The following is an 18,076-nucleotide window of genomic DNA, read 5'->3' on the forward strand; positions in this document are numbered from 1 at the left end:
TTCTGCGAATGAATTCCATAGTGAGGAATTTCTTCCTTTTGTCTGCCCCAAACACTTCCAGTGTTCAGCTTCAATGGATAGTCCTGGGATGAACTTTTGCAGCATGGAACATTTTCTACTTATATAGGTTCCTTGTACGATTTAGAACCCTGGTTTTCCACGGTCCTAAACTGTGTTTGAAGACTATATGAGTAGAGCAGGTTTCCTTCTGTAGACATTTGCCTCCAACTTGTGGATAGTGTTGAGGACAGTAATTATGGATGCATGCCTATCCCCACTCTCCTGCACTTCATGGGGAGTTAGAACACCTACCATATATAGGATTTTTGTCTCCTTCCTTAATTTCCTGACTCTGTGGCTACTGGTATTCCAAATACCAGAAGTCGCTTCCTGTTGTAGCTTATTATGTAAGTAATTTTTAAAATCTCCCTTCCCCTCAACAAGAATTCATGGAGGCTAACAACAATAAATCATAAAATAGAAACCATCAATTAAGAACCATACAGTTAAGAAACTTCAACACTTTAAAAGCGGCAGAAGTTACAACAGCAATCAAGACACCGGGCAAAACAATGAAAACAGATTTAGCCACTATTTACTTATTTTTTTGTATATGTGTGCTTCTGCAAACCTTAGGATTCTCCCAAAATTGTAGATAGCTCCCTCTTCTACATGGGTGGTGTTATTTTGGCTATATAGCCTAAACATCACAGATAGAAGGAATAATTCTTGCAAAGCCCTTGATGATATGAGATGATTTGAAAGTGAAAAGAGAAACATCTAACATCACATTATGAAAATTATTGACACGGCATTTCTGCTCTTTTGCATAACTGGCTAATTTGCACTCTTTGGTAACTTCCCTACAGTGGGAAGGCCTTCACCTGGGAAGCCTTGAATTCAGGATTTAATGGGATCAGCAGAGATTTAAGCTCACTTTCCTGAGCCTCTACTTTTTCTTAAGGTAAAGGGACCCCTGACCATTAGGTCCAGTCGTGGCCGACTCTGGGGTTGTGGCCCTTTATTGGCAGAGGGAGCCAGCATACAGCTTCCAGGTCATGTGGCCAGCATGACTAAGCCGCTTCTGGCGAACCAGAGCAGCACACGGAAACGCTGTTTACCTTTCCACTGGAACAGTACCTATTTATCTACTTGCACTTTGACGTGCTTTCGAACTGCTAGGATGGCAGGAGCAGGAACCAAGCAACAGGACCTCATGGGGATTCAAATCGCTGACCTTCTGATCAGCAAGTCCTAGGCTCTGTGGTTTAACCCACAGCGCCACCCGTGTCCCTCTACTTTTTCTTAGGTCCTAGTTATTCCTCTTTTCCTGCATGGAATTTTCTTACCAGCTAAATTCCACCCCCCAATTATTTTTCAGCTTGGGTTCTTTACAAGGCAGTTATTTGATTCGTTGATTTATTTATTTTAAGGATCAAAACCAGGGCTGTGGGCAATCCATGCACAAAAGAGAAGAGCAGGCTTTCCCGTGTTAGCTGGACGATGGTGCTCCTCTCAATGTATGTGAACAAAGCTTTTTAAAAAAAATTCTATAACACTCTGATCTTTCTTCCCATATCTGAGATAAGAACAGCCACTCTGTCCCATAAATGCATAATAAAATGTAATTTCAGCTCAACTCTCCATTGCACGCTCTGGGAATTTGGAGCTCAACCCCAAGGGTAATGTAACCCGATAAGCTCCAGCTCTCCAAAATGGTAATGTCCATCATGGCTTGAATCTAATTTGAGAGCTTCTTTGTAGTTCACTTTCCTATGTAAGCAGACCTGAAACGTCAAATCTAATTGAGGCAAAGTATACTGTGGACTTTTCATTTTTTTTTTTTTATAATGCAGCAATGATGAAACAGCCTTTGGTCCTGGAACAATAAATGTTTAATACCACTTTTGTCTTTCTCTCTGAAGAAAACAAGCTACATCAAAAGGCATCGGGAGGCTTGTTACTTGATCAATTATCCTTAAGTGACAAACCCCTGAACTCCTTTCAGTGTGTTTATGAACCTGAGGCCAAATGAAACGTGACATGGGAATTCTTCACCATTTTGCTTCAGAAAGTTAGAAGCAATTGGGGTTTGTGTGTCCCAAAACTGGTATCACAGCACCAAGGAGGGGGGTTTTAACTCTCCCGTCTACACTACTTTTTTCAATCAACACCTCGCTCCACCCATATGGGACCCTTATGTTTTCCTCCTTCAAGCAAATAGCAGCTGGGGGGTTATTAAATTCCCTGTCTCTGGTCCCATTGCATCCCCAACTGTTATTGTTGTTGCTGGATATTCCGATAATAGATTGCCTTCAGAGAGAGATTTCCTTTCACCAACATTGCCTCCTATAACCCTTTTGCCAAGCTCAAGAGCCTATGTGAATTTGAATATTTAACACTATAAAGGTAAAGGGTAAAGGGACCCCTGACCATTAGGTCCAGTTGCGGACGACTCTGGGGTTGTGGCGCTCATCTTGCTTTACTGGCCAAGGGAGCCGGCGTACAGCTCCCAGGGCAGCGCACGGAAACATCGTTTACCTTCCCGCTGTAGTGGTACTTATTTATCTACTTGCATTTGATGTGCTTTCAAACTGCTAGGTTGGCAGGAGCAGGGACCGAGCAACGGGAGCTCACCCCGTTGCGGGGATTTGAACCACTGACCTTCTGATCAGCAAGCCCTAGGCTCTGTGGTTTAACCCACAGCGCCACCCACATCCCTTATTTAACACTATTGGAGCTCCTTAAATTTTGACAGTGCTTCTTATTTGCTTCAGTAAAGGATAAAGAGCTGGGTGCCCATATACCTCTGGCCATTTTTGTGTGTGACCTACTGTGGAAAGTAAGAACTGCATCTGTTGCTCCGCCTACCTTTGCCTCTAGCCCCACCCACCACCAGCATGTGGTAGGCTGCCCAGGAGGAAATGCTGTCCTCTTGCTGAAAGCCATTCCCCACCACGCCTAATAGTGCCTAGCCCCTTTGGGCTCCCAAATAAATAGGGTTGCAATCTGTAATTGATTAATTGGCATGATTTAGCAACTGAAGCCTTAATAGCAGATTAACATTTCAATTGCAGATTGAAGTTTGTCCTCTGGTTAATTGACAGGAGAGACAGCAAGGACAAAAGTTGATTTGGAAGCAAATCTTTTTCAGACTTAAAAGGAAACTTTCCTCAAGGGCACCTTCACAATGAGTTTTGGCAAAACTTCTTTACACTGAATTAATTATTTGATCAATTAATCTCTTAAAAGGCAATTAGGAGAAAGTTAATCAATTAAGAGAAAGTTTAAGTCCTACACATTGATGGGTTTGCAACAAGTTGATGGCCCTACATAGAAGTAGTTGTGGCTGCAATCCTGTACTTGTGAGAAGCAATGGAGAAGTGCTCGTGAATAGACGCATGGGTGAAATCTAGACACGTTAAAAACGTTGTGAAAAAACCTTTTTTTAAAAAAATTGTTTTGAAAAATGCATTGAATTTGCTGTATCTCACTGTCACCATCTAGGGTCAAAATTGTATATTGCACTTTACAACACATTCAAAACGTTTTATTTGCAGCTGTATATATGAGTCCATGGTGTTTGATTCTTACTGTCTTTCTTCTCAGGGAACATCCAGATGGTAGCTGCATTATGGGGATCACACCCCTAGAACATGGTCCAGAAATAATTAAGCACCTTTAAATTTTAAGGAAGTTGAACTTCTGGCTACAGATCATCAAAATGAAAACAAATGGATTTAATAGTACTAGCATTAGTTGGATTGTGCCCATTTGGTTTACAATTATGGTGCTAGGATAGGCAATTCTGACATTTGTGGGCATATATGCAGTGGTGTTTTTTTCCTGGGGGGGACGCAGAGGTATGCATATCCCTAAACATTTTGTGAATCTAAGTTTGGCCTCATTGAGGGGCAGTATTTCAATATGAGTAGGTAAATGAAAGTACCCCTAAACATTTTTTAAGGGGGGGAAAAAGCAGTGCACATATACCACTTTTTGCTCTAGGCTTTTGCCATTCTGGCTAGTGAGTCATTTAATGGTCTTTCCACAATGCCTTGCCATTATTAAACAAAACTTTTTTAAAAAATAAAGAAGACTGCTGACCTGGGATAGCATATTCAGCAGGTTTCCAAATTCTCCAGTGCTTGTTTATTTAATAATTATGGAGCGTGATTATGGTAATGAGCTGAGTTCCAATTTACACACATTAGCCATGCATTTTAATGATCTGATTATACAAACTTGAGATACAGTAGATTTAATTTTATATGAAGAAATTTGCTAGCAAGCTGGATTCAAAAGGAAATGGGCTGGGGAAGACTGGAGTCGGTGGGGGTGGAATCAAGCAGACGGGTGATATCTGTAGGGAATTAGTGTGGGTTTGTAATGAAATAACTGGATCAGAAGGAAGAAAAAACACCATGACAACTATTATAACACATTCAGATTATCCCCGAGTGCCTAAGTATTGCTGAATGACAGAAAACAATGCATCCCATTGGGTAGCAAGTCCTTTAATATCACTAAATATGGCAAAAGATCCCTTGGAGAAACCATTGTGAAGAAAACCTACAAATTACTATTCTCACTTGCTCTGCTTTTTGAGCTGTGAAGTCAATATGTTCAATTATTTATTTATTATTATTTGTATACTGCCCTTCATCTACAGATCTAAGGGTGCTTCACAGCATAAAAACACAAGATAAAAACACAAAATACATCATAAAACAACCCTGCCTCATGGCCACACTCTGCTACTACCTCTGGTTCTGGAGTGCTCTCTGCCACATACTCTTCCTGCTCACTAAAGCCTGTTACCTCTTCAGATTCCTAGGCCAGTTGCAAGAGACCAGCAAGTCAAGGAGCAAACCTGAAGAGAGGTAAATTACCTCCTGCTTATTCAGATGACTTGCATTGTTTTTTTTATCAGTCCTGTTCTTTACTTAATTTGTCTGTTGAGTTTCTTATATGCTTCCATTTTATTTGGAATATGCAACCACCATTTGAGTACAAATAAATTTCTAGTTTTTATGCTGAGGCTAATTAGATTTCCCTGTGTCTGTCTCCTTTTTGTGGTTTGGAGTCTGTCTCTCAAAGCAGGTTTTTTTTTTTAAGTGTAAGGACAGGAACAATCTCTCTCGGTCTGGGAAAACAACACTGTCTTCTTAGATGCCCTTTTTCATAATTTTAAATGAGGGACAATTTATTTTTTTGTTCAGAATCCTAGAAAAATTAGGTGATTCTTAAATTGGGAGCCTAGGAGAAAAGGAGTTTGGACAAGAAAGCAGGCAGAAAGATTACCGTTGTGCTTGGAGCCTTGTATAGACCTTTGAGGCAAATGATTTGAAAGAGTTCCTTGGAAGAGTGTGGATAACAATGCTACTGAAAAAACCTGAAATAAAAAATCTTCTGTGAATACTCTGGCTCCCCCCCCCCTTTCTTCACCAGCACACCCAGAAGAAGACTCAAAACAACAGGAATATGGGTAAAAAGTCTATATTTATTAAAGTAAAATAACTTGAGGATGTGCAAAATATACTTAATTAAACCAATGTAACCAAAACAAATATGTTTGGGCATGTGATTGTAATAATAATAATAATAATAATAATAATAATAATAATTTATTATTTATACCCCGCCCATCTGGCTGAGTCTCCCCAGCCACTCTGGGTGGCTCCCAATCAAGTGTTAAAAACAGTACAGCATTAAATATTAAAAACTTCCCTAAACAGGGCTGCCTTCAGATGTCTTTTAAAGATAGGATAACTGCTTATTTCCTTCACATTTGAAGGGAGGGTGTTCCACAGGGTGGGCGCCACTACTGAGAAGGCCCTCTGTCTGGTTCCCTGTAACCTCACCTCTCGCAATGAGGGAACCGCCAGAAGGCCCTCGGCGCTGGATCTCAGTGTCTGGGCTAAACGATGGGGGTGGAGACGCTCCTTCAGGTATATAGGATCAAGGCTGTTTAGGGCTTTAAAGGTCAGCACCAACACTTTGAATTGTGCTCGGAAACGTACTGGGAGCCAATGCAGATCTCTCAGGACCGGTGTTATGTGGTCCCGGTGGCCACTCCCAGTCACCAGTCTAGCTGCCGCATTCTGGATTAATAGCAGTTTCCGGGTCACCTTCAAAGGCAGCCCCACGTAGAGTGCATTGCAGTAGTCCAGATGGGGTTAATCTGTCCCTCCCATCACCAGGGGAAAGTTTACAGCCACACACTGTGCCCACCAGCAGTTTCCTAAAATTCTTCCCTCCCCACTGCATGGACCATGCATGAGCTCAACATGCACAAAATCAACAGGCACACCATGACCCCTTTGGACAATGTTTATCCAGATGTGCCTGCCAGGGCAGAAAGCACCCCAGCACTCTGCAGGCCATGCCTCATAAAGGTGACTAAAGAGTGCCCTCAACCAAACACTGCTTATCAAACAGATATCAAACCTGTAAATTCTTAAATCCTCTCACCTGTGCAGACTAAATGACAATTAGGCAAATAAAGAACAACACCCAAGTCAGGCGGACACTACCCAACAGTAGGCAAAAAGGAGAAAACCCAGAGCCACTCAGGACCTTTCAAAAACAATAAATCCTACATAGCCCTCCCCACACCTGCCAAAAGGGTGACTAACCAAAGGCCCACACTGTAAAAGATAGGAGGGTGGGTGTCAAAGGAAGAAGAGAGAGTGCAGGGAAGGCTTAAACAGTCTGTCTCCACCTCCCCACATTGGGTGAAAATGCTTCATATGACTCTAAAAGTTCATCCCTTTGGTGGAAAACACCTCTTCTCTCCTTCCAGGGAAAGAGGGGTGTGGCAAATTTGCTCCCCCTGTAGAAGGGGACTGGCATTCTCAAACCTGTGGACTCAGACCCATTGCCCAATACTCTGTAAATGGTGCTCTTAGGTATTCATTTATTGAGATAATGTATGGACTCTTTCGCTCAAAAAAATTATCCAAGCAGCAGTACATGAGGTCATTTTTGGGTAACAAACAACAAAACAAAACTGGGCTCCCATAACACTGGGCAACAATTTTTTACTTTTTGAATGTTGTCTAGATTTCTACAACTGATTTAGGGTATTTTTGCACTGCTGAATCAGGAAATGGCATCCGTTTCTCTCCATCAGGTCAGGTTTTTGTCCTATGTTGATTTGAAAAAAATCAGATCTTGTGACAAAATCGATTACATTTTTGTGGCATTATCAGCTGATTTTTGTCAACACATATCATCCTAAATATGTTTTTAAGAGAAAAAAATGTTTTTCCAACAACATATATTGATTACCTGATAGAAACATCGATTACTGTAAACTGAATGGTGGGCATTGATAAAGGCAAGTACACGTAAATTGCATGTTGCTTCACCATTTTTCAAACTTCAGGGCTTGAACTTCCGTTTCTTGGAACTCCTGGAATGCTCAGCGGCAGGGAGGTCTCTCTTCAGAGTCCAACAGTAGTCAGCCATCCATCATGACTGCGTCCCAGCAACCCTGATACCTGGTCTCCATCTCTTTCATGTCGTGATGGAATCTCTCCCCCTGCTCGTCACTCACTGAACCCAGGTTCTCAGGAAACCGGTCCATATGTGAAAATAGGTAGTGCATCTTGACGCTCATGTTGCAGCCTAGGTTTCTGAAAGCAGTCAGCATGTTGTTGACAAGTTCTGCATAGTTTCTGGCCTTATTGTTGCCAAGAAAGTTCTTCACTACCAGACAAATGCCTTCCACGCTTCCAGTTCCACTTCATTCATTGAGTTTCCGAACTCTGGATCTCTGATGAGCTGACGGATCTGAGGACCGTCAAAGATGCCAGCTTTCAACTTCTCCATGGTCAATCCTGGAAAAGCCTGGCACAAGTAAGTGAAGCAGTCACCATCCTTGTCCAGAGCCTTGGTGAACTGCTTGATTAAGCCGAGCTTGATGTGCAGCGGTGGGAAGAGTATTCTATCTCTGTCCACCAGAGGGTTGTTGATGACGTTCCTTTCTTTGCAAGGCACCAATTCCTCCCGCACAGGCCAGTCCTTCTTCGTGTAACTCTGAGCACGGTCCCTACTATCCCACATGCACAGAAAACATGGGTACTTTGTGAAGCCAGACTGTTGTCCCAACAAAAAGTTCACCATCTTCAGGTCAACAGAAATAAACCACTTATGCTGATCATAACCAATTTTCTCCAGCACATACTTCACCGCTTCATAGTTCTCCTTCAGTGTAGTCGAGTGAGCCAGGGGTATAGAGGCAAACTGGTTGCCGTTGTGTAGCAGAACACATTTCAGTGATCGCTTGCTGCTGTCAGTGAACAGTCTCCAATCTTTGGGTTCGTACTGTGGCACTCCAAGCTTGAGCAGAAGCTGCGCAATATCTGCACAGTACACCAAGTCCTTCTCTTCCGAGAAAAAACGGAGGTACTCTTGATGCCTGTTGCGGAAGAAGCTGATGCGAGCATTGTCAGAGAAGAGGTTTTTTCCCTTCAATCTGGGTGCCAACAGTTTGGCAGAGTCCTTTGACAAGCTGAGGTCGCGAACTAGATCATTCAACTCCTTTTGGGAAAATGGATGTGGAGCATCATCTTCAAGAACCACTTCTTCTTATTCATGGCCTTCAACACTGGAGGCATCTTCGTCACTAATGTCAGGAAGTTCTCCGAAGATAGGCACTGGAATTTCATCACAATGAGCTACAGGACGACGTGCTGATTGAAGATCAGGATACTTGAGGCTGCTCCAGTTCTTTCTGTTGATCCCAGTCACATCAACAGTGCAGAAGTAGCAGTCAGTGACATAGTTTGTCGGCTCCCTCCAAACCATGGGAATTCCAAAGTTCAGATTCCTCTTGCCATTGGTCCACCCACGTAGAGTCTCGGTGCATGCCTTGCACGCCATGTGTGGCACCCAAGCTTTATCCTGGTCACAAAGTTTAATACCAAAATAAGCATAGTAAGCAACTTTATGCTTTGCCACACCAATTTATGGAAGATTTCGAGGTTTTATGACTTCAAACTGATCCCTTTTCGACATAATCACCCAGAACTATCAGACCTGAATACTTCTTGTCATTAAAATAATCATTTCCAATCAAAACAATTATTCGACATGGCATTTTACCCCCACCAACTTCTTCTAAAATGCTCCAAACAAGTGTACATGTGAACAAAAACGTAAAAAAAATGACATGTGGCCATAGCTCAAAAACTTGACCTGATTGAGCAAAACCAATGTGATTTTTGGATTCAGCGCATCAGATTCGTCCTAAATCAACCAAAAAAACCGCAGACAACAAATTTGTTGTTGACCAGTGTAATTATTTTATTCAAATTTTCAAATAAAATTGAATTTGTGTGACAAATTATATTTTATTTTACTTGCATATATTTTTGGAAGCACTTACACTCTTCCCCTCCCAAGATCTTAACATGCCTCCTGGTGGGGGCATAAGATGGTTTTAGACCATCTGCCACCCTCTAGAAATATCATATGCTTGTCCAATAAATGTGCTTCGTAAAGACTAAATTGGACAAGATGAGTGCCGCTGTTGTGGAGCATCACTTACTGACAGGTGGTGGCTCTGAAGAAGAGAGAAGCAGCTGAAGACATACAGTGTATGGGAGCTACACATAATCCTCCTGTTGTGAGTGACAGCTGGCACATCTCAGTGTATCTGCACCCTTGAACATGTAGCTGAGGGTCAGCTAGGGACGGGAAATAAATAAGGTTCCCATCTTGACATGCAAAAAAAAGACAGCCAAAACACAGTGGCACAGTTAAGCTGCTGAGGCTGCAGAGGTTGTGGCAAGACAGGCTCCTGTGGCTTTCACGGGATTCAAGAATTTGGGGAAAATTTGGGAGGATTTGGCAATAAAGGGTCTTTTCACCAAAATCTGCTTCTGCTTTGGAGACTTCCATTGTACCTCTGGAGTCAGGGCAAGATGACCACCCCATTGTACAGAATGTGTTCTGTGTCATCTGGGACAGGGGCTGGGGCAGGGGAGGGAAATGGATCATGTCTAAAGTAGGTAGGAATTGGTAATGCATACTGTTCTGCCAGCAAGCAAGTACATCCACAAGCAGTCCCCTTGGAGTACTGTGCAGAATAGAACAAGTTGCTGCCTTTTCATGACACCTCAAATTATCTGCTGGAGATGGCTGCCTTACTCTGCCAAATACCAGGGTCGGCCCTGCTCAGAAACAAGGCAGAGGGTGCTGCACCACTGCCAGCTCCTTGTGCTCTTGCTCCCATTTGCTCAGGCCCTGCCAAAGAATGTGGGTTGCCTCCCCCCGCCCCCCGCTTCCCCATGTTTCCTGTGCTAGAAACTTAAATGCTCTTTGCTGCTACCCTCATCTCATGGCTGTGCTTTCATCCATCTTGCTACATGCTCTCTACTTCTCTGAGCTCTCAGGCATTTCAGGGGCAGTAAGCACTGTGTGGTTTAGTTTCCTTCAAAACTGTTCATAATATTTGCTTTTATTCTACAACTATAAAAGCAGAGGGCAAATGGAGGCAACAAAGCACATCTACAAGCAGTGGATACATTGCCCCTGGTTAGGGGAATGATTTTCAGCTTGAGGGCCACATTCCTTCATAGGCAATCTTTTGGGGGCCACATGCCAGTGTTGGCTGGTGCTACAGGTAAAAGTGGCTGGGCAGCAAAGAATGTGAATTTTACTTTTTCATAATACACCTGTTCCTATAAACACTGGCACACTTTTTTATTCTCTGTGCAGGCAAAGAGGAAGCATTATCAGAGTTCAATGACACATCCCAGCCTCCTGAAAACACTCAAGGTGGTGTATAAAACAGGGGGAGCAGTGTGTCTGGAGATGGGGTACAGCCTAGGAAAAGTCCAAAGAGCCAGATTCAGCGCTGGGGATTGAGGTTCCCAACCCACCTGCACTTAGAAGATGACTCTATCAAGACACTCCTCAGGGCTAAAAGATACAAGAAACACATTTCTGCACTAATCAATGGAGCAAGGTTATTTATGACTCTTAAAAAGCTTTGCAAGGTACCTAAAGGAATCAGGTCTCACACTGTGGCCCACTGGCAGAGTTCCAGCGCTGGTGATTTACAAAGTTTACATTCTTGATCAATTTATACTGGTTAGTAGTAAAATGTTTCTGTGATCTCTTTTCACAAACAGCTTGGCATAAATCACAATGCATTTATTATTGTTTCATTTTTTTATTTTTTTGAAAGCTTTGAAAATATACTAGTGACATCCAGCTCTTTGGTATCTTAAAAGCACACATGCCTTTTCCCCTGATAGAGAGTGAAAGACTCATAGCCTTGCCTTCAACAGCATTCACCAAAGGGGAGGTAGGGGTTCCTTTTTTTTTTTTTTAATGGGTATTGCTTTTTATGTCAACAGAAAATGGATTCCCCTCCTCTCCTTTATCCTTCTTTCCAAGGACTTGTAGGAAGAGATAAAAATGTTTGGAAGTGAGAACTTGTCATTGAGGGAGTCTCCCTAGAACAGGCTTTCCGCATTAATAATGGAGCCAGTTGAAAGGACATTGCTCAGGCTAAGAGCTCTACACCACAGGACCGATAGTGCCTTTCTCTCCCTGATGAATTGCGATGTCTGCTTTGAGACTTCAGTAGTGGGGGTGGGGGGTGGGGGCTTCACCTCACAGCCCAAAAGGAACCCCACAATCAGTCTTGCTTTCTCTTACTCATTTTTTATTTATTATTAAATTTATCTCCCACCCTACCTCCTGAGAGAAAGCACACTTGTTTCTCTCCCTCCCCATTTTATCCTTGCAACAATCCTGTGAGGTAGGTCAGGCTAAGAGACTGTGGCTGGCCATGGTCATGGCTAAGTGGGGACTTGAACCCTGGTCTCCACTGGCTCTAATATAATCACCCTAGCCACTATACAACACTAGCTTTCTTGCTTGGAAGGTGGAAGCAAACAGTCATGGCTGCTGTGATTCAGAAGCAGGGGCAGCCAATGTGGCAGCAAGGTACACACCATTACTGTTCCCAACAGTTCTGCTGCAACTCAACAGTAGCTAGACTTAGTAGAACTGTTAAAGAGTGAGGTGAGCAGATGATAAGCCAACCCAGTAGTTTCTGAAGCAGAAGGGTGAGATATCACTTGTTGAAAATAAAAAAAAGAATATACATGAATGAATGGGGGATGAAACAGATTAAAAAAACTGCATGCGTAAGGGTCAGTATTTCCTTCTCCCTGGTCTTGATCATTAGCTGAGGCTGAGATTGAGGAAGATGAGCTGGCTGAGTGCATGGCTGTTAAATTGCCAGCTGAGAAACTGAACTGGGTTCCTGATACCGAACTTGAGCCCGAGGGTCACGAACCTGTGATTCCTCTGCCAGGACCAGGGCCAGATTTAGATGAAGAGAGGCCCTAGGCTGCTCCACTTGTGAGGCCCCTCCGAATCCCCCATGCTCACGACTAGAAGAAAATAGAAGTGTTATAAACAAAATTGAGTGATGCCAAGGATGATGACGGGTATTTAAAATTATGCATTTCTCAATTTCTCCTCTAAAGGACATAAGATGTTATTGTTAAATACCATGGTGATTAAAAAAAAATGCATAAAATTAACACTGAAAACCTTTTGCAATAAATGAACTTTGTAAACCTTTTGTGGAATAAGCATTAATTTTTAGGAAAATGAAGTTGTAATGTTAAAAACACACACCTTGAGTTTACAAATTATATTTCCTGGGAAATGTAAAAGTGTGACAGTGTGGCACTTTTAGAATCTACTTTATGTTGTCATTAAAAAGTCAGTTTCAAAATACATATTAAGAAGTAAACTACAACCATCAAATACAGTAAGGCTAAAATGCTTCCCCCCAGCCTTCCTCATAGCAAAATCATCCAAAACTTCATCAAAATAAGTTTGTCACTTTCAGTGTACAGACTGCTCAGTGCGAACAACCTCTCTTGAGACATTATGGCCCTTAATTCATTTTTTAATTCTTTTGAGTCTTGAAAAATTCCTCTCCCGAAAAGTTAGTGACCATAAGGCTAAGAAATAGCTGCAAGGTTACTTCCACATTGGGAAAGGCCATATGAATTTTGACCTTGTATATAATTTGATAAAGGTCTGTATGAGACAGAGAATGCTCTGCTGTAGGCCTATAGTTTTGTGTCACGTACAGGTGAAAGTGCAAGAGTTCATCAATAAGTTTCAGGTTAATATCTTCTGGGTATGCTTCCATCAACTGTTCAACACCTTGCTTAATTTCTTGCTTAGATGCTGTCAAATTAGCAAGAATGGCAAACAATTGTGCAACATCACTGTACACAGTACTTCTTTTTAAATTGGCTTCAAGTGCATCTAATATAGGAATAAAGGATTTTATCCTAAACTTATCTCTTGAAGAAAGTGCATCTAAGGAATCAGGTGCACTTCTGTCATTTCTTTGCCGTTCCCTCACTCTTTGTCTCCTTGTTTTGTAGTTAACATTTGGCAAGGTTTTTGCTTGTTTCTCAAGCTCATCAAAATCATCTCTAATTTTCATTAAACAAATCCAGAGGTGAACTGTACAAATTTGCACAAGAACTCAATAACAGGTCTGATTTTTGAAGGGCTTTGCTGACCTTGTGAAAATGACCTAGCACACGGGTCCAAAAATGCAGCATAAACACAGATTTCAGTTCTTCCATTTTCTGCAAAAGATTGTTAGTTTGGAGCCTGGTCTCCTCCTTCCCATTAACATCAGGATGAGGTCCAGTTACCAACCTGCAGCCTGGCCTCCTGCTTTCTACAGGTAGTTCTGGATCCCTCCGCGGATCCCTTCCCACTGCTGCCTTCCCTGATCCCCAAGACCTCTCTCTGCCTGGGGGCAATCTGCAGTGCATGCTGCAGGCACCAACAGGGCTCTGTGAAGTGTGAAAGATAGACTTCTCTACCTGGGAGTGGTGAGGCCAGGGCCAGTCACATGTGCCTGCCTTGCTCTGTTCAAGCCAAGGAGCAGGGAAGGAATGGAAGAGACTTGGGAGAGCTTGCTTGCCTAGTCTATCTGCCCCAGCTGGCCCCCCCAACTCGCACTCTCCCACTGATTGAAGTGCAGCACGTACCACTACTGACCTGACCCTTGAGCTGGGGAAGCTGTGCAGCTGGTTGTTGACTCTCTGGGCTTGCTGGCTCTGGATTCTGAGATGGAAGATTCTGGGGTGCGAGGATACTCAACAGCCCAGCTTGTCAGGGCAAAAGTCCCTGTAGGTCTCCGCGTTTAGTAGAAGAAGGAAGTTCCAGCCAAATACAGGAGCAAAACACTGGAGGTGCTCTTGAATATGATCAGAGGGGACTGGTTGGTGGAAGGAATCCAGGTCGGAGCGAAACAATACAAACTTAAAGCTTTTGCAGATGACCTAGTTTTGACCCTGCAGGAGCCAGAATCTAGTACGAAAAGAGTGTTACAATTGATTCAAGACTTTGGTCGGGTGGCGGGATTTAAATTAAACAAACTGAAAACTAAGGTGCTGGGAAAAAAAATTGACAGATACAGAGTCAGAACGGTTTCAGAGAGAGAGACAGAACTAACTAACTGTGGTTAAAAAAGTAAAGTACCTAGGGGTAAACATAACAGCAAAAAATCTGAGTCTTTTTAAGGATAACTATGAAAAATGTTGGTCTGAAATTAAAAGAGACTTAGACAGTTGGACAAAATTGAAACTTTCTTTGTTAGGCCGAATTGCTGCTATTAAGATGAATGTATTGCCAAAAATGTTGTTTTTGTTTCAAACACTACAGATTGTGGACAAGACGGAGTGCTTCCGGAAGTGGCAGAGAGACATCTCTAAGTTTGTCTGGCAGGGCAAAAAGCCCAGAATTAAGTTTAAGATATTAACTGATGCGAAAGAAAGAGGGGACTTTGCCCTGCCAGACCTAAAGTTGTACTATGAGGCCGCAGCTTTCTGCTGGCTAAAAGACTGGCTACTTCTCAAGGACACTGACGTTCTGGATCTGGAAGGTTTTAACAATGCTTTTGGTTGGCATGCATACTTATGGTATGACAAGGTTAAGATCAATAAGGCCTTTAAGAATCATATTGTCAGAAAAGCAGGGTTTAATGTCAAGACAAAATATAAAGACTTATTGGAAAATAAAACTCCAAGGTGGCTTTCACCGCTGGAAGCTAAGGCCCGAACAAGACCCAATATGGAGGCCAAATGGCCAAAATATTGGGAAATACTAGAAAAAGATGGAGACAATTGGAAATTGCAGAGTTTGGAGAAAATGAAGGATAAAGTGCGAGATTGGTTACACTACGCTCAGATTAAAGAAGTCTTTAAAAATGACAAAAAGTTAGGGTTCCAGGTGGAGAAATCGAAGATGGAAACAGAACTGTTAGAGCCTAAGACTAAGGTACTTTCAAGAATATATAACTTGCTGTTAAAATGGAATACACAAGATGAAATGGTTAAATCGGCTATGATAAAGTGGGCACAGGACATTGGGCACAACATTATGTTTGAGGACTGGGAAAGGTTGTGGACCATTGGGTTGAACTTCACTGCATGTAATGCTTTGAAGGAAAATGTAATGAAAATGATATATAGATGGTACATGACCCCAGTTAAACTTGCCAAAATATACCATTTGTCTGATAATAAATGTTGGAAATGTAAAGAAAATGAAGGAACATTCTTTCACCTCTGGTGGACTTGCCCTAGAGTGAAGGCTTTCTGGGAAATGATATATAATGAGCTGAAAAAGGTATTTAAGTATACCTTCACTAAGAAACCAGAGGCCTTCCTTTTGGGTATTGTCGGCCAGAAGGTGTTAAGGAAGGACCGAACATTTTTTATGTATGCAACAACAGCAGCAAGGATACTTATCGCTAAGCACTGGAAAACCCAAGATCTACCCACACTGGAAGAGTGGCAGATGCAGCTGATAGACTATATGGAACTAGCCGAGATGACCGGCAGAATCCGAGACCTGGGAGAAGAGAAAGTTGAAGAAGACTGGAAGAAATTTAAGATTTATTTTAAAAAGCATTGTAATTTGGTTGAATGTTAAGAAGGATGCTAGATCATAAATAATTGAGCACCACTAAACTAGATGGAATTAGGATGACAAGTGAGATTGAGGAAAAAATATAAACCTTTGGGAGAATTATTAGATTATATTTTAAATGAATGGGATACAAGAATGTAAACAAGATGATAAATTGCGGGTAAGAATTGACAATGATGCAAGTGGGAGCGGGAGACGTGAGGGAGTCCAATGAACCTAAGAAAATATGTTATGATATATATGTTTTATTGTTTTTTATTTCTGCAATTATGTTTAAAAATTTTAATAAATATATATATATATATAAAACAAATACAGGAGCAAAACAGTGGTCAGTAGACCACAATCGTTATTGTTGCACAACAGAGTAAGAACCTCGAACATGGGCTACAAACTCTTTGAAGACCTTCCCTCCCTACCTAGAATACATATCCAGAACCATCACTGATACATCATCATCATGTCACAAGGAGGGAGGGGAGTCGTGAGGTTACCCAAGTTCATCAACTTGCCCCAGTTATCAGATCAAGTTCCTAACACCTTAAGTACCCGCCACCTAAAGAACAACAAAACTATCTATGCATATCTTTGCCTTCTGGCCTTCCTGAGGATGGGCTGTGGGAACACCTGGCCTCAGGAAACCCATCAAGGGATGTTCATTGTTCCCCTCAAGGGAGGGGTGCTCTGTACTTGACTGTATATCCCAAGGATTATGGGAGAGGGTAGTATCCAAGTTGAGTACGTGGCCTCTCCCTTAGAGGATTATGGAGGAAGGCGATGTCCAAGTCCGCCTTTCCTTTTGAAGCAAATGTCATTGAAATAGGAGAATTGGTTATGACATTGATTTTATGTGATTTTCAGAGGTTAGTAGTTTATCAGCATGGTCAAGTATAAGGGGATACAATTTTGACACTTTCTTGTAACAATGCAACAAGTTTTGCCAATAGAAACCACAAGGGATACAATTTGTGAGCTTTCTCCATTAACAGTGCAAAGGCTCATTGTCCTGGGGTTTTGAGAGAAGAGAGGTGTTGAGAGGTGACAAAAATGATTTCCAGTAAGTGCCCCCATTTATCCCCCCCTTTATTTACATTACAAGTCCTTGAGTCTGTACTCTGAATAGTGACACCAGGGACCTAGAAGTGGCAGCGCTTGTCATCCCAACCCCTGCACAGTCTCATCAGGGCTGGCCTTAAGGCAATTGGAGCAAATGGGCCAAATTGGGCCCTGCAGGCTGCTCCTAAGGGACCCCCCGCACCAGGGCAATCTAGATGGATTGTATTTATATCTCTAAGATTCCACGTTGGGCCCCAGAGCTTCAAATTGGGCCCCACTGGCTAGCCCTGAGTCTCATAGTTGCTGGGCCCGAGTTGCCCTGCCCTCGCATGAAGTCTTGGGTTTGCAATTTTGGAGAGTGGAGACTGCAGCGCTGGGGAGTGGGTGGACTGGTGAGGCCCCCTAAATTTAGAGGTCCTGGGCTTCAGCCTACTTAGCCTATACATACCGTATTTTTCGCTCCATAAGACGCAAATTTTCCCTCCTAAAATGTAAGGGGGAAAGTGTGTGCGTCTTATGGAGCGAATGCAGGGGGGAGGCAGGCAGGAAAAGCCCCCAAGAGCCGCACACAAGCTCCGCGCAGCTCTTGCGGGCTTTTCCCCAGGAGCAGGAAGGGACTGACGTGGTCAGTCAGTCCCTTCTCCCTCCTCGTAGAAAAGCCCGCAGGAGCCTGTGGGCTTTTGCAGGAGGTGGGGGAATTGCCATAGTCGTGCGCAACCTCTCCCGGCCGGAGGGGCTGCGCGGCTATGGCACAAGCCAAGACAGCCAGCGGGATGGATCCCGCTCAGTCTTGGCTTCTTTGCTCTTTGGTGCTGGGGGGGGGGACCTGGGCTTCCCCCGGCAGCCCCGAGAAGCTCTGGGAGAAGCGGGCAGGCTTTCCCCCCCCTTGATTTCCCCCTCTAAAAACTAGGTGCACCTTATGGTCCGGTGCGCCTTATGAAGCAAAAAATACGGTAAATCTGGCCCTGGCTAGGACCCTAATAAATGCCTTCCCCCAAGCCAGATTCACTTGAGGGGT

At 42.9% G+C, this 18,076-nt stretch overlaps 2 long non-coding RNA genes across 2 annotated transcripts in view; both read right to left on the bottom strand.

Annotated features, from left to right (window-relative positions):
* The window catches only part of LOC307207746, a 480,701-nt gene that overhangs the window by 86,480 nt on the left and 376,145 nt on the right, over window positions 1-18,076 (bottom strand). The gene's annotated exons all lie outside the window — the stretch shown is intronic.
* On the bottom strand, window positions 424-2,440 carry LOC307207721. The gene is made up of 2 exons (XR_013834795.1): window positions 1,300-2,440; window positions 424-941 (listed from the first exon to the last, which is right to left on the bottom strand). It is a non-coding gene; the product is annotated as an uncharacterized lncRNA (long non-coding RNA).

Source organism: Podarcis cretensis (genome assembly GCF_951804945.1).
Source record: "Podarcis cretensis genome assembly, chromosome: Z".
Classification (NCBI taxonomy): Eukaryota; Metazoa; Chordata; class Lepidosauria; order Squamata; family Lacertidae; genus Podarcis; species Podarcis cretensis.